The sequence below is a fragment of the Hemitrygon akajei genome, chromosome 24 (genome assembly GCF_048418815.1).
Source record: "Hemitrygon akajei chromosome 24, sHemAka1.3, whole genome shotgun sequence".
Lineage (NCBI taxonomy): Eukaryota > Metazoa > Chordata > Chondrichthyes > Myliobatiformes > Dasyatidae > Hemitrygon > Hemitrygon akajei.
In genome coordinates, this window is record NC_133147.1 from 40504654 (window position 1) to 40517107 (window position 12454).

A 12454-nucleotide genomic window follows, 5' to 3' on the forward strand; every position below is an offset into this window, starting at 1 on the left:
AACTGATCTCTGGTCAACAAAAGCTGTTGTGTTCTCAGCACCTCGATTCCATTCAATTTCACTGAATTACAACAGACAACTTCATTTCAGACACAAAGCACATTTCCAGCTGGGATGAGATACTTCTTCACCTCCAATGATCAACCACAGATATACTGGTGTTACAAAGGAAATATCTGGTCACTTCTTAAATATCCGGACAGAGGCAGCTAATCTGACGTGTAGTTGTGTGAGATTCCCGTACACAGGTTCTTTGCCTTTTCTAACCTGTAAAAAGATTTACAAAAGACATTAATGGGATAATTAATCAGATAGGATCATTTTAGGTCTGACAGCGAGCTCTGAAATCACACTGTTACAGTGAGGTTCAAATATGTTCGAGGATCAACTCCTCAACTGCCCAGGGCATCTAGACTGACCATCAAATTCTCTAACGGTCCTCCTGTCTGTATAAGAATGGAACATTCCTACCCAATTTTCATCAGTGAATTGGCTCAATTTGTCTCTCTATTAGTACTAATTCAAGTTCTGGTCATGTCTCACAGCGTCACAAAAGAGCACATGATATTACACGGCCAATTCTGCAGACTTCATAATTATTCTGACCAACCTTCCCCACACCCACCGGTGATTGTTAGTGATGGAATGGGAATGGAAAATAGAATTGAAATAGGTGGCCATCGGGAGATCCCACTCTTTCTGGACAACAGAGCACAGGTGCTCGGCAAAATGGTCTCGTAATCTACGTCGGGTCTCACCAATATTCAGGAGGCCAAACCAGGATTACAGGATACAGCAGATGAGTCCAACAGAATCACAGGTGAATTGTCACCTCGCCTGGAAGAACTGTTTGGGGCCTGAATGAAAGTGAAGGAGGAGTTGTCGGGGTAGGTGTGGCATTTGCTCCGCTTGCAAGGGTAGTTACCAGGAGGAAGAAAAATGGGGAGGGATGAATGGACAAGGGAGTGATCCTTGCAGAAAGTGGGGGGAGGGGGGAAGATGTTCTTGGTGATCAGGTCCCGCTGGATATGGTTGAAGTTAGAGAATTACGTGCTGGATGCCGAGGCTGGTGGGGTGAAAGGTGAGGACAAGAGGAGCCCTACCCTAGTGGCGTGAGGGCAGTAGTGTATGAAATGGAAGAGATGTGGGGGAGGGCAGTTTGATGGTGGAGGAAGTTTCTTTGAAGAAGGACACCTCATTATAGTTCTGGGATGGTGGAGAAAGGACAGCCCTCGTCTTTGAAAAAAAAGGAGTGCGTCTTGCTCTCATCCCATCCACTCACCACTGTGGCAGGGTTCCTCTTATCCACACCCACCACTCCACCAGTCTCTGCATCCAGTTTGTCTAAGCTCATCCCATTCACCTGCCACCCCAAATGGATTGCCCAGTGGTCACCCATTCTACTTCACACTCTTGCAATGAGGCAACACCTCATATTCCATCTGGGTAGCCTCCAACCTGATGGCATTAACATCAATTTCTTGAACTTACTGTAACTGCCCCCCACCTTCATCATTCACCATTCTCCTTTCCCCTCTCCTTACCTGCCAATCACCTCCCTCTGGTGCTCCTAGCCCTTCCCTTTCTTCCATGGATTTCTGTCCTCTCCTATCAGATTCCCCCTCTCCAGCTCTTTATTTCACCCCACCCCTCTCCCGATCTCACCTATCACTTACTACCTTGTCCTCCTTCCTCCCCCTCTCCCACCTTCTTACCCTGACCTCTCATCTCTTTTCTCCAGGTCTCAGCCCAAAACATCGACTGTTTATTCTTTTCCATAGACGCTGCCTGATCTACTGAGTTTCTCCAGCATTTTGTGTATATTACTTTGATTTCCAGCATCTTCAGAATTCCTGTTGCTTGGAACTATACTTCTGTTCCAAGTTTCTAATCCTTGAATTTAGATAGCTGGAGTACAACTGTGTTTGGGAGATACATCCACTCCCATTCCCTCTGCCTGTGCTTCCAACCATGTCCTACAGAATGGTGGAGAAAGTGCTGGAAGTGTTACCCTTGGCTGCCTTTATACAGAGAAACCCTATGAATCAGAGACCCAACTACATGTCGTGGTTCCAGCAATGCATATGCACCTCAGAAATGGCATCAGCAGCTCCCGGGGACAGGGTACAGATCGTACGGCTGGGACAGGGGGAAATGACCAGGACTGTCTGGGTTTGCAGAACCACAGTGTGTCCTTAGCTTGCAGCAGATATCCTTCAATCGCGGTGCGGACACCAATGCTGATGAAACTCCTGACACGTGAAATTCTGCAGAAGCTGGAAATCCAAAGCAACACCTTAAGACCATAAAATATATGAACAGCATTAGACCATCGAATCTGCTCCACCAGCTGATCCATTTTCCCTCCCAGCCCCGATCTACTGCCTGCTCCCCATACCCCTTAATGCCCTGACTATCAAGTGTTACGAATGTGGAGCAACTCTGAGGGGCCGAAGGGTGCAAAGTCGCCCCCTCCTTTTTGAGAATCGCAAGATCGCTAGTATTTCGGGTATGAGACCCAGGAGATGAGAGAGATACACAGCATGCCAGGAAATGAGAGAGAGAGACGCAGAATACACAACCAGGTGGAATGTCTCCTGACATAAGCGGAACGGAACCACTGATTACTGCTATTGTCTCTTGGAGACGGAATTGTGTATTGAGTACTGTACTATTCATTGAAACCCCTCAGGGGACAACCAGAGTGGTCTGGTTGAGGGATTGCATCATCCCAACCTGATTATCTGAGACCCCGTGTGTGAGGATAAAAGTCGGGTCTGGGGAACACCCCTCAGACGCACCAGGAGAAACGCTAGAAATCCAGTGACAGCGTTTTATAGCGAAGCCGGTGAGAGCTCATGTGCGTCCTCCCTTGCCTGGGTGGCGGGCTCATCACGGAAGAACGGTTTAGCTAAAGGAGAGGTCATACTTGAATGGCCACAACAACGAGACACCGACGGATCGAAATCATAAAGGAAGGTTGGCAAAACACTTAGCGGTAACTATTCCCATTCTTCTATCTCCCTCTCTCTCTCCAACAATTACAACACAGCGACAAACAAATGATGGCAGCCTGTGTGAACTGAAGCGAACTTTATATTTCCATCGGACAATTCATTATCCCCTAGGCAACAATAGAGCTTATTTCTTATTGATTATTATTATACCCGCACTTTTAGGTTTAGTATTGACGACGTATATTATCTGTATATTTGCATTGATATTATTTTTGTGTATTTTTACTAATAAATACTGTTAAAAATAGTATCATCAGACTCCAACGGACGCCTCTATCTTTGCTGGTAAGTAACCCAGTTACGGGGTTCGTAACACAAGAATCTATCAATCTCCTTTGGCCTCCATAAATGACAGTGGCAACAAATTCCACAGATTCACCACTCTCTGACTAAAGAAATTCCTCTGCTTCTCTGTTCTAAAAGGACACTCCTATATTCTGAAGCTGTGTGGTCTTAGACTCTCCCACTATAGGAAACATCCTCTTCACATCCACTCTAACTAGGCCTTTCAACATTCAGTTGATTTCAATAATGTCACCCCTCATTCTGCTAATGCTGTTCATATGACAAGCCTACCCCGGAATGATTTTTGTGAACCTCCCTTGAACCCTCTCCAATATCAGCACATGAACACCCTTTCTTAGATAAAGGCCCAAAATTGCTCACAATACTCCGTGAGGCCTCACCAGTGTCTCAAAACTCTTGAAATGACTCAACCTGCAAATTAACCTTAAGGGAATCCTGCACAAGGACTGCCAAAACCCTGTCCTTTTAATTCTTGTACTTTAAGTTCCCAGCTATAAATCTTTCCCACTATGATTCAGTGATGCCCACAATATCATACGTGCCAATCTGTAACTGTGCTACAAGTTCGTCTACCTTACTCTGTATACTGTGACACCTTCAGTCCTGTATTCACTTGTTTCAATTTGGTCTGCCTTTTATATTGCAACTCACCCTGTTGACCGTAATTTTGCCCTAGCCTCTCCTTGCTAGGAGTCTCACTACACACTGTTTTCGTCTGGAAACCAACTACCTCATCCTCAGCCTATCACTCCAATTCCCATTCCTTTGCCAAATTAAAAAAAATAGAAACATAGAAAACCTACAGCACAATACAGGCTCTTCGGCCCACACAGCTGTGCCGAGCATGTCCTTGTCTTAGAACAATCCGTTTCAACTCTCCTGAACAATTCTAGCAAAGCTTGATTAATCCTATCTATCGCCTCCTCATTCTCCTGTACGAGCCAAAGGTAATCGCGCTGTAGCTCTGGTTCATGAATACATTTCCTGAGAAGCTGCACCACAGTGCTAATTGTTTACTGGGGAGACGAGAGTTCTCCCAGAATTCCCACATATCACACACAGAACAAAACGTTGTCACCACACCACTATGCTCTGAATGACGAAAAGGCAGATACTTCACCTCGCCCAAGCCTGAAGTTGCCTAAACAGCGGCCTGCTCCATTCGTACTTGTGTTATATTTATTCACCCTTTCTTATGAATCCCACACACAGGATACTGGAGGAAATCTGCAAGTCAGGCAGCATCTTATGGAAAAGAGCAAATTGGCAATGTTTCGGGCTGAGACACTTCTTCAGACTGAGAAGGATGGGGGAAATTGCCAGAATAAAAAGGTGGGGAGTGGGGAAAGAGGCTAGCTGGAAGGTAATAGGTGATGCCAGGTTGGCTGGGAATGGTCAAGGGCTGGAGAAGGAAGAATCTGATATGAATGGACCACAGAAGGGGGGTGGGGGCTCAGGAGGAAGTAATAGGTGGCTGAGAGGAAGGGAGGGGGAAGTTTGTTTACCGGAATGAGAAATCCAAAGCAACCTACACAAAATGCTGGAGGAACTCTGCAGGTCAGGGAGCATCCATGGAATGAACTAGTGTTTCAGGCTGAGATCTTTATTCAGGACTGCAAAGGAAGGGGGAAGAAGCAAAGGTGGGGGGAGAGGGGGAGAAGGATAGCTAAGCAAAGCCAAGTGGGTAGGAAAGGTAAAGGGCTGGAGATGAAGGAATCTGATAGGATCATGGGAGAAAGGGAAGGAGGAGGGACAGCAGGGAGGTGATGGGCAGATGAGAAAAAGTAAGCAGTCGGAGTGGGGAATAGAAAAGGGAATAGGGAGTGATATATTTTTAAACCAGGAGAGATCAATATTCATGTCATCAGGTTGGAGGCTACCTAGACGTTAGCTGTCGCTCTTCCACCCCAAGTGTAGCCTATTCTCGGCACAAGAGGAGGCCAAGAACCAACACGTCGGAATTGGAATGGGAGTTAAAATGTTTAGCACTGGGAATTCTGCTTTTGGTGGGTGCTGCAGAGCTGCTCGATGAAACAGTCCCACTATTTACGATGGGTCTCACTTTCAACTCTCCAACTTGATGGCATGAATAGTGATTTCTCCTTCGGGTAAACAAATCCACCCCCCCCACACCCCTTCCTCTATTCCCCACCCTAAACTTTCACTTCTCACCTGCCTATTACTTACCCCTTTCTCCTATGGTCCTCCCTTTCTCCTATGGTCCAATCTCCTCTCCTATCAGATTTTTTCTTCTCCAGCCCTTGACTTTCCCCACCCACCTGGCTTCACCTATCATCTTCCAGCTAGAGCATCTGTTTTATTCTGGGATCTTCCCCCTTCCTTTCCAGTCCTGATGAAGGGTCTTGGTCCAAAATGTCGCCTGTTTATTCTCTTCCATGGACGGTACCTAACCTGCTGAGTTCCTCCAGCATTCTGTGCATGTTACTGATGACAGCCCCGCTCATACCTGCTGAGTTCCTCCAGCATTCTGTGCATGTTACTGATGACAGCCCCGCTCATACCTGCTGAGTTCCTCCAGCATTCTGTGCATGTTACTGATGACAGCCCCGCTCATACCTGCTGCCAATCCTTCAGAGCGTTTTGTCCACGAAGCTCATGTGCAATATTCAGGACCCTGATGCCCATGCACTTGATCGCTTCGTCACCAATGGTGAATTGTAAAGCGCAGAGGGTTTTGAGTTCGCAAAGAACCATTGAAAGTATCTGTATGCACCATTTCCAAAAGACCATAAGACACAGGAGCAAAATTAGGCCAGTCAGCCCATCAAGTCTGCTACACCATTCAATCATTGCTGATCCCTTTTTTGCCTCAAAAAGTCAATATTTTTATATAGAACATTCAGCAGCTGCGTTAATACAGCAAGCTCCAAAAACAATATAATCAACGTCATTGGCTGTCAAATGTTAAAGTCCAACCTACTTACAAATGTAGATATAAAACAAAAGAGATTCTGCAGATTCTCGAAATATAGAGCAAAACACAAAAACTGCTGGAGGAACTCAGCAGGTCAGGTCGCATCTAAGCAGAGGAATGAACAGTCTAGACATGGTGAAGGATCTCAGCCCAAAATATCAACGGGCGTCCCTGACTATGGGAAAAAGACTGTGTCCATCCACTTTATTTATTCACTTAATAACTTTATACTGTATATTCCTACATGATCACTCCTCAGCCTCCTTCCTACATTCTAGGGAAAACAGTCACAACACATCCAGCCTTCCTTTATAACTCAAGGTCCCCAGCCCTGGTAATGTCATTGTGAATCTGTTCTGCACTCTTTCTAGCTTAACAACATCCTTCCCACAGCTGGCTGACCAGAACTGTGCACAATACTCCAGGAGTGGTCCCACCACTGATTTGCAACATTACATCCCAACTCTAGCACTCAGCGCCCTGACTGATGAAGCCAAGTGCTGCGTACACATTCTTCACCATCCAGTCCACCTGTATCGCTGCTTTCAGGGAACAATCTTCTAGTGTTCCTGAGTCCCTCTGTTCTACAACACTCCCTAGGGCCCTACCAGTTACTGTATGTGTTCTGCCCAGGTTCCACTCACTGAAATGCAACACCTCACACTGTCCAAATTCAATTCAACATACCATTCCTTGGCTCACTTCCCCATCCATCGAGATCCCACCATAAACTTAGATAAAAATCTACATTGTGCATTGCATCACCAATTTTGGTGTCAACTGCTAACTTACTGATCAATGCTAACAAATTGTTCATATAGATGACAGACGATAGTGGGCCCTGCACTAATCCCTGTGGCACAACACTGGTCACAGGCCTCCAATCCTCCACCTACAATCTCTGTCCCCTTCAGCTAAACCAAATTTGTACCCAATTGGCTGGCTTACTTTGGATTCCACGTGAACTACGCTTTCAGACCAGCCTACCATGGACCTCCTCAAAGGCCTTGCTGAAGTCCATGGAGACAATGTCAATCCCCTTGTTCATGAGACACAATTTCCCATGTGTAAAGCCATGCTGATGATCCCTAATCAGTCTTTGCTCTTCCAAAAGCTGGTAGATCCTGACCCTCAAAATCCCCTCTTACCACTGACATTAGATCCAACAGTTTGTACGTCCCTGGCTTGCCTTTGCAGGCCTTCTGAAACAAAGACATGCCTCCATTCTTCTGGTACCTCACCCATGTCAAAAGATGATACAAATATTTCTGTAAGGGCCCATATAAACTCTTCCCTTGCTTCTTACAGTCTCCAAGGATAAACTTGGCCAAGACACTGGCAATTTATTCATCTTAATGCGGCTAAAATTTCCAGCATCTCTCATTTCGTAATGTCGATTTGTTTGAAGACATGACTATTCAATCCCTTAAATCAAGGCAAGTCACTTTTATTGTCATTTCGACCATAACTGCTGTACAGTAAAAATGACAGTTTTTTCAGGACCATGGTGTTACATGACACAGTACAAAAACTAGACTGAACTACGTAAAAAATAACACAGGAAAAAAACTACACTAGACTACAGACCTACCCAGGAATCACGAGCTTCCAATACCTAGATGGTAAATACAGATGAGAAATAATGATTTAACACCGCCCGTGCCTCCAAATGTAGATGCTCACACTGATCCTTAAGTGGAAAAGAACTCTCCCTTGTAAAAGATTAGTGTATTAACTTTTGTAATTAATTTTGTTTGTTGGATGTATATTAAAACATCAAAACAGTTAGATGCTTTGCTTGCATCAAGGACGTGCCAAGGCAACACACAAATGTCTTCACACTTCCAGCGCCAACATAACATGCTAATGCTAACTCATACATCTTTGGAAGGTGGGAAGAAACTGGAGCACCTAGAGGAAATCCACGTGGTCATGGTGAGAATGTACAAACTCATTATAGACAACAGTGGGAATCGAACCCCAATCAGTAAACACACTGTAAACCAGCTTACCAATGATTTTATACACCTCTGCAAGGTCACCTCTGTTCCACCCCTTGCTAGCTTTAGACTCACCTACCCAGGGGAAAGTTTGTTAGAGTCCACCTCTCCTAATTTTAAACACTTATCTATGCCTCTCCTGACTGTTCTCCTATGCCTGGAGAGTCGAACAGCTCAAGATCCTTCCACATCTCAGACCCTTGAGTCCCAGCAACATCCCTGAAAATCTCCTTTGTCCTCATTCTGGTGTAAGAACATCATGGAGTTTTGCAAGGCCCATTCACTTTGGACACCCCAGTCCACTCCCATCCTCCACCAACACCTCTTCCCTATTACTACACTTCCCCTGCGACCGCATTGTCCTCACCTGTGAAATATTGAGAGTAGGGAATTTGGATGTTCCTGTAAGAATAGAGGTCTGGTTAACCAATTTAGGGAACTTTGGTTATGGAGGGATATTGAGGTCCTGGTTACGAAGGAGGAGGAGGGCAGTTTGAATCAAATGAGATGCTTGAGGGGTATAAGAAATGCATGAGAAGACTTAAGAGTCATAGTCATAGGAATAGTACAGCCGAGAAACACGAGCATTTGGCCCATTTAGTCCGTGCCAAACCATTTAAACTGTCTACTCCCATCGACCTGCATTCATAGACATATAGGACCATAGGCACTCATACCCTTACCATCCATGTGACCATTCAAACTCCTCATAATTCTTGAAATCAAGCATGCATGCACACTTGCACTCACAGCTCCCTCCACACACTCACAACCCTCTGAGTGAAGAGGTTTGCCTCATGTTCCCCTTAACTTTTTATCTTTCCCCTTAATCCATGACCTCTACTTGTAGTCCCACCCAACCTCAGTGGAAAAAGCCTGCTTGCATTTACCCTGTCTATACCCCTCATAATTTTGTATACCTTTATCAAATCTCCTCTCAATCTTCTACATTCCAAGGAATAAAGTCCTAACCTACTGAATCTTTCTTTGTAATTCAGGTCTTCCAGACCTGGCAACATCCTTGTAAAGGTTGTCTGTACTATTCCAACCTTATTTACATCTTTCCTGTAGGTAGGTGACCAAAACTTCACACAAAACTCCAAATTAGGCCTCACCAAAGTCTTATAAAACATCAACATAACATTCGATCTCCTGTATTCAATAATTTGATTGTGCCAAAAGCTTTCTGTATACAACCTTATCCATCCGTGACACCACTTTCAAAGAATTATGGACCTGTATTCCCAGATCCCTTAACAACACCTGTCTTCACAACCTCTCCACTCTGGTTCCCATCTCCCTGCAAATTAAGAGAGATATCAGGAGGGCCAAATGACAACGTGAGACAGAAGAGGCAGAGCTGAGTGATGCTGGTGCTAAATGGTGACTCCTTTGCTTGCATCTTTGGAAACAGCTTTGATATCCAAGGTTCTTTTGAAGACCCTGACCTGGAGTTACACTCTGACCTTGGCTCTTTGTGGGAATGGGACCCCGTTCTCGGGGCCTCACGACTGGCTGCTTTTCGACATGCCAAGGACACGGCCTAGAAGACTAGCGCATCTTCAGGGTGCCGGATTTTCATGGCTCTGGAGGAAGGCTGGAGCTGCTGCCACTGACTGATGCTTCGTGGGAGAACAAGGAGGGTCGGAAGCAGCGGGCTTGCTGTTGGCTGTGTGCCCAGAGGCAGAGTAAAAGTGACGCAACTGACTTTTAACACCATAAATCAGTGAGTTGTTTTGTTATTTCTCCCCTCTCACTGAAACGGCGACCCCTCTTTCTCCCTTATTAGGGAGAGAGAGAGAGCCTGTGGCATGTCAAATACCGGGTGAGTGAGTAGTTTTTGGGGTACTGCAAGCCTGTATCTTTACTGATGTTTTGCTGCACACTTGAGCGCTCAGTGGAGGGAGCTGATGCTTTTTGCTGGTGCGGGAGGGGGGATCGTTGCTTTGCTGCTGCTTGTGTGTGTGAGGGGGCAGCTGGGGGGGGCTTTGGGGTTCTAACATTTAACTGTCAATCATTCTTTGGGGCACTCATCTGTTTTCGTGAATGCTTGCGAAGAAAAAGAATTTCAGGATATATCTTGTATGCATTTCTCTGACACTAGATGTACCTATTGAAATCTATTGATTTGTTCTACTGACAAGGTGGAACAGACCCCAAAGAGCTTTGAAAATATTTTAACGGAAAAAGATAGCAAGGGTGAGATTTCGTCCATTTGAAGACCAATGTGGAGATCTATCCACAGAGCCAAAGAGATAGGGAAGAACTTGATTTGATTATTTGTATTTCCTTGGAAGACATACACAGGATCTATAGAACCGACTGAGGCAAAAGAGTACTGGTGATGGAACTTAACCCAATTACAGGAAAACAAGTGTTTGCTGTCTTTGGTCAAATTCACTGGATAAATCCCCAGGGCCTGACAAGAGGTCCCCTCCATCTTGCAGTAGGCTGGTGCAGAAATCATAGGGGGCTTGACAGAGATATTTAAAAAATGTCCCTAGCCAAGGGCGAGGTGCTAGAGGACTGGAGGATAGCTAATGTTCCACTGTTTAAGAAAGGCTCGAAGAATAAGTCGATAAATTACAGGCCAGTGAGCCTGATATCACTTGTGGGTAAATTCTTGGAAAGTATTCAACGGAACTGGAGATATAAGTATTTGGATAGATATGGTCTGATTAGGGAAAGTTAACCTCGATAAGACAAACCACGCATAAAGTTGACTAATCTTTTTGAGGTTTTTGAGGAGGTTACAAGGAAGGCTGATGTAGGAAAGTCGGTGGACTTTGTGTAAATGGATGTGAGCAAGGCCTTTGACAGCATGGGAGGCTGGTCCAGAATGTTAACTCTTGGCATTGAAATAGTGAGTAGTAGCAGACGGTTGTTTCTTTAACTGGAGACCTGTGACTACTGGTGTGCCACAGAGATTGGTGCTGGGTCGTCTACATCGATGATTTGTATGATAATATAGTAATGGGATCAGAACGACAATATGATTGGAGATTTAGTGGACAGCGAGGAAGGCTATCGGAGTTAGCAACGCGAACTGGACCATCTGGAAAAACGGGTTGAGAAATGGCAGGAGGAATTTAATGCATGCCAGTGTGAGATGTTACACTGTTTTGAGAACTACATGCGTGAGAGGAGTCTGGTCCGGGTGCAGGTAGAGGGGATCAGGCAGAAAAACGGGTCGGTAGTATTAGATAGGCCGAACGACCTGATTCTGTGTTGTATTCACCTCGTCGCCCTGAACTTTCCTTCCAGGCGAGGGAGTCTCACTTTTCCAAATTAGTGATCACACAGTAGTCGCCTCTACAACGGAGAAACCAAACGCAGATTGGTGGTCCCTGTTACCCTAATTCTCGCTGTTAACGCCACTGGAGGAGCTGCCAATTTATTAAAGAGACTTACGCGGTTGGATCAGAAATGAGAGACGGTGGTGTGTCCTCTCACTCTGTCCTATCGGTTTGTGGCCTCCTGCAGAGCGAGATTGAACAAGAGACCCTCATCAGTCTGGGAACGTCGCAGCTCCTGGACTCCATATTGAGCAGTGCATTGGTACTGCGCGTGCGCAGCCGGACCGGCCCCTCCCCCTCCCCAAGCGCCACAGCGCATGCGCAGCCTCCCCCCCTCCGGCTCGGGAGCGGAGCTGCGCATGCGTGCCCGCTCCGGCCGGGGAACTACGACAGGGCGGGGGAGGGGAGGGTGAGGGCAGCTTCCAGACCACATCCTCCCGTAATACCCTTACATACCTCCCCAGTACTTCCCCCTCCAACCCCATAGGACGCAGGAGCATATTTAGGCCATTCGGCCATGGCTAATTTATCTTGCCTCTCAACCCCCAACCTTCTCCCCATGACCTTTGACGCCCTTACGAATCAAAAAACCTACCTACCTCAGTTCTTAATAACCATTTCAGAATCCACTGATCTTGAAAGATCACTACAATCTGTTCCGATGCCTCATTCAGCATCCCGGGGTGTAGTCCATTTGGTCCAGCTCACTTGCCTCTTCAAACCCGAGGGAGAGGTAGGCAGAGAAGGTGATGTGGCTCAGCTGGCAAAGAATGGCATCAAATCAGTAGAAAGGTGTAACCTAGGACCAGAAGATGTAGCATACTTGAGGGAAGAGTTAAACTGCAAGTGAAAAGACCCTGATGGCAGTTATATACAGGCCTCCCACTAGTAGCTGGGATG

The 12454-nt window shown here is 45.9% G+C and overlaps 1 long non-coding RNA gene across 1 annotated transcript; it reads right to left on the reverse strand.

The window, feature by feature from the left end:
• Positions 1–26: 26 nt before the first annotated feature.
• LOC140716027 (uncharacterized) lies at positions 27–11809 on the reverse strand. Its single transcript, XR_012096233.1, has 2 exons — positions 11670–11809; positions 27–267 (listed from the first exon to the last, which is right to left on the reverse strand). It is a non-coding gene; the product is annotated as an uncharacterized lncRNA (long non-coding RNA).
• Between the last annotated feature and the right edge of the window lie 645 nt (positions 11810–12454).